Source organism: Rhinolophus hipposideros, assembly GCF_964194185.1.
Source record: "Rhinolophus hipposideros genome assembly, chromosome: 8".
NCBI lineage: Eukaryota > Metazoa > Chordata > Mammalia > Chiroptera > Rhinolophidae > Rhinolophus > Rhinolophus hipposideros.
In genome coordinates this window covers 27,368,583-27,373,496 of record NC_138054.1, presented here as the reverse complement: position 1 = coordinate 27,373,496, position 4,914 = coordinate 27,368,583, and the positions used below count along the sequence as shown (strand labels likewise).

Below are 4,914 nucleotides of genomic sequence, written 5' to 3'. Positions count from 1 at the left end.
AGGAATATCGTTATGATCTTGACGAGAGAGAGAATGAGGAAAGTGTTCTGTGAGGAAGATTAAATGAACAACACTGCATTAAAGAAATGAAAACAAGGATGTTAGTTAGGACACTATTAGAGCAAACTAAGAGTAGTCTAGGTAAGTGAGGACAGAGACCAGAAAAAGGAAGGGGCATGTCCCAGAGAAATTACAGAAGGAAGATTCAAATGTCCACTTCATATTAAAGCTACACCCCCGAGTTAAATTCTGGGGCCAATTGTACGTTCCTTGTGGACTGTGGAACAACTTGCCAAAAGGGCTAATTATATCAGTGTGGAAGAACCAAGCAGATACATTCAAATTCTCCAAGTAAAGACTTTGGGGATTTTCTTTTCCTGAGTTGAATATTTGGGAGAAAATGCTTAATCTCTCTCTTGCATGTATACATGTACCGTATACATGTAGCCCAAAGATTATCACATGATTGAGATGAAAATGTAACTTTTTATATTTAATCTGAAAGGCAATTGAGATATGATGCTAGGTTATGTTTTCATCCCCAGCCGAACAGGTTAGTAATAAACAACCTTTACACAATTACTTTACTCAATGTTCCCGACAACCACGGAAAGTTGGTACCGTATTATTTCTATTTTACAATCAAAGGAACTCAGAGAGGTTAAGCATCTAAGATTATTCATTTAGCAAGAAAGAGAGCAGAAATTTGAGTTCAGGTCTTCTGACTTCAAAGCCCGTGCTCTTTCCCCCACATCACTGAATTTTCAGTCTAACACTGCAAAGCAGAGGTTTGTTCTCTTTAAAGAATCAGCATTAAAGGATCAGAATTTTAGGATGTAGGTTGATGAGTCTTGACATTTCCTTAATGTACCAAGTTAAGTCTTCATTTAAGAGAGAACAACTTGTGATTTTCTTCTATTGGTGGACTAGACAGATAATAAAAATGATAGCAAAGGTTATTAAAATTTATATGGAGACCAGCACAGGTTGGAATAACTACAAAGTGAATTCCTTAAGCTGCAAGAGAAAGATGGTGAAATAGCACAATCTGAAAGAATTCTCCTTTCGCTTCAGATGCCTAAATACGCCATCAAAAGACTGCTCAATTCTCAAATGCCAATATTTTCTGACTTTTCTAGAACCTATTCTTAATGCAAAATATCAAAGTCAGCGGGATAGTAGGTGTCCCAAAATGTCTTAATTCAGAGAATTAGTGTTAACTGAGCCTGATTAGCTCCATTTATCTCTAATTAATTACCTTTATCTAATTAGACACTTTGTTTCCAGTAGACATGGAGTCAAGTAGACTAGATTATTAGCGTAGTCGTTGTGCCTTTACAAAATCCTGAAATTAATGAAACGTGCAAAAGAATCTGCGGTTCTAATTGCACAGGTGTTGCCTTATGGCAAAGCTTTGTCATCTGATTACACCAAGGGATTATTAGTGACTTTTTATATAGAGGATGAGCCTATGAAATGTACCTTAGCAACAGCTCATTAGTTTAGGGTTGTTACTGTATTATTTATTATTCAGCCTTCCCTATTACCTAGATTGATTCATGGACCTATATATTTTTCCTCCTCTCTGAGCAGGAAAAAATAAAATAAAATAAACCATCATTATGAAGAGCCCTGATGCATTGTGGAAAAATGCAAAATGTGTTTATCAGCTACAACTTGGCTCTTTAAGACAGAAAGCTCTAAAGTTAGATGAGATCAGAATCAAATTTATTGGGTTTTTTTTCCTACGGAGAAAGAACCAGTTTAAATTACCGAGGAGTATGGAATGATTCATATATGTGATAAAAACAAAACAAAAAAAACATGTGGCTATCCTAATGTTTTCACATAACTGAACTGGCATATCAAGGTACGTGGCAGAAAAAAAGCAAAATGTTTTTACACTAAAATATATTTGTATTTACTTATTTTCACTTCACATCTTTCCAAGATGGATTGGGGAGACATCTCTATATACGTTCACCCACAACATTAATAAAAATCCATTTCTCGTTTTACTTTTTGCTTTTTTTTCAAGAATTTGTTATCAGATGGGGAAAACTAACAAATTATATAATCAAGCTTAGCTGAAAAAGCAAGATTTCAATGGCTGCTTACAAAAATGTAAAGTGCTTCTTCATAGTAAGGTTAGGTGTCTGCAAAAGACAAAAATATCCCAACCTTTGTATTTTCAATCTTTTTTCCTCATAACCATTTGAAGAAGCGCTGTTTTTCACAATCAAAGAGTAATTAAACAGCTAGAAGTAAATCCAACCACAATCCTACTCGAAACATGTTTACTGACAAAGCAGTAACTCTTTTACTTTGTCAATATAAATATGTCAAATGGGTTTTAAAATCATCTCTCTCTGTTCCCCAACAAAAATTCCTCTACAGATATGAGCTATATATTGCTGTTCATTTACTGCTGAATCTAAACTAGCGAAATGATAACGGGTAACTGCTATACAGAGCATGACAACTAATTTGAGTGGTAATAATGAATATTTAATGATCCTACTTTCAAGCATGAACATATAACTTTTCACGTATTCTTTACCAAAATCATAACCATTAATCTAAACATTGTATTTGCAACTGAAATAATAGCCAGAAATTATAGATTATAGCCAAGTCAGAATATTGCATAAATAATCCATATGAACACAAACACAGGGGCATGGAGGAAGGTTCAGCCTCCTATTTTCATTCAATCCAAATCCTCTCTTTGAAATGTATAGAAGTTACGTGATTAATAGAGAAGATATTCGAATCCAGGTATAAAAAGGCTATTATTTCTATCAGTAAGTAAGTACATAAGCCAAGGTCATTTTCACTCTTCACTGGCTCATAATCTCTAAACAAAAATATCATGTATGTAAAAATGTGCCCCCTATAGGGGTAATTATTTTTAGAAAGCTCAATTTAAATCAAAGAAAGAGTGAACATTTTTCAGAAATGAAGAATTTTTATACCTTAAATTAATTTTTTTTCATATGCAGGTAATTTTCCCAATTGTGTCCTGCGATCAGAAGCTACAAACGTGACTTTGGGACAAGAAAGCAAAAGATCAGAAAAATACATAGAGTGTGTTAAAATGGGCTTCGTTCACTGATGGAAAGTATTTCTGGTTAAATTTCCAAGTTTTATCATTCCTAGTATTCAATGAGATCTACATAATTTCATATGCCTCCAATGTTGCAAACAAACAAACAAACAAACAAACCAAACACATCTGCCCCCTTTCCCGGTTGGGTTTGCTTTGGTCGTTACAGGGTAGGTGGAACCCAGTGCCACTGCAGTCACAAATATGCAGTTCTACATCAAACCCCAGGGCTTTATGTTAGTTTTTTTGTTTTAAAAGGGACATTGTGCTTACAAAATTCAAGGGGAGGGAACCTACTCATGTAGAAAAGAGTAGCCAGTAAAATCTGCAGTTTTTCCCCATTATGACCCTCTTTATCAGGAATTAAGTGGCCAGTTGAATGGTACACCACACCTGCCCAAGCTCAACACGGTTCTGCCTCTTTAGGATTCCAGCCTACAGACCAAGGTGGCATGTGTTGGTTGGGTCACAGTCTTCCAATGTGTACGTACTCATCAAACACATTTCTAACGGAGCAGGTGTTCTTGACTAAAGCCAAGACAAAATCAAATGAGAAAAAGAATTCCAAACATCCTCCACAATCTGTAAAGTGCTTCAGAAATATAAGATGGCAGCATTCTAAGGTAACCCTACCTAAGGACACTAGGCTTCTGATAAAGCCTCACTGGTTCACCTCAGCCGCCTTGCTGTTGCCCCTACACAGACATGGCATTTAGTCAATAAAGTCTGTCTTTCCTTGGTTCTTTCCCAGCCTTCCATGCTCGGTTTCTTCTGATGGAGAAGAATTCCTATTAAAGAATGTACACCAATTAATTCTATTTCAGTGGGTTTATTTTGCCATGTACATATACATAGGCACTGCATATAGTATGTTAAAGAACATGTTAACAAATATCGGCAAGTTTATGTATCTTTGTCATTTATCCTGTTTTACAGCCTGGTGCATCACCTCCGTACCAGCTCACCAAACTTCCCTGGAGGAGCTGCAGACCAAATTCCTTAGCATCCAGCGGCTCTGAGCAAATACAGAACATGGTAGCAAGATGCAAAAATTAACGAGGCAGACCGAAGGCACACATCAGGGGGACAATTTGGGAGTGGGGAAATGTTTCATTGTTTATCTTGTTTTTTAAGGGATGGGGGGAAACCGACTTTGGCTAGTGGGAGAGAAAAAAAGCTGCAGGTGGAGTCTTTTTAACACACACAGCACAGGTTAATATTGTGCTAAAATAGGTTCAATGTATTAGGTTGGTTGAATAATGTGAAGGGTGGGCACCCAGAATGAAGACATGGAACCTAATGTACTTGAATATCCTCTCTTGCTGTATAAAAAGTTGTCTGGAGAGCAGCGCAAAGCCTCTTCTTCCTCTCGGGCCTGACGCGTCTGCTGCCGTGCTGTCCTCAGCAGCGCCGTGGGGTGGTGGCTAATTGCCCCCGTAAATCACTGAGCACCACTGTGCTACTCCGTTTATTTTTCTGACAGTAATTTAGTGCTTGCTCTTTCCCACACTTGTCATTCCGTGTTTTTCCTCACATTAGAAGCCTGTAGAAAAAGGACAGTAATTAACGGTGCGATACATACTCATGGAAGCTCTTTCATCATATTGTGATAATTGTGCTCCTTGTCTGTCAAGGTAACCTCTCAGTTTCCAAGCTTCATGCAGCACTATTTGTCAACTCTAAACTGAGGACACCGTTTTGACTGGAGCTGAGCTGCTTCCAACCAGCTTTCCTATTTGTCCAAAGAGGAGGTCATTTATATTTTAGGCAATGTGTCAAAAATTTTAGCCTGATCCGCACAATGAGAT

The 4,914-nt window shown here is 37.2% G+C and overlaps 1 long non-coding RNA gene across 1 annotated transcript in view; it reads right to left on the bottom strand.

The window, feature by feature from the left end:
- Positions 1-3,919: 3,919 nt before the first annotated feature.
- LOC308500516 overlaps positions 3,920-4,914 on the bottom strand; it is a 19,002-nt gene continuing 18,007 nt past the window's right edge. Inside the window, exon 2 of the long non-coding RNA XR_013993743.1 lies at positions 3,920-4,649. This is a non-coding gene — a long non-coding RNA (uncharacterized lncRNA). The remainder of the gene's footprint in view (positions 4,650-4,914) is intronic.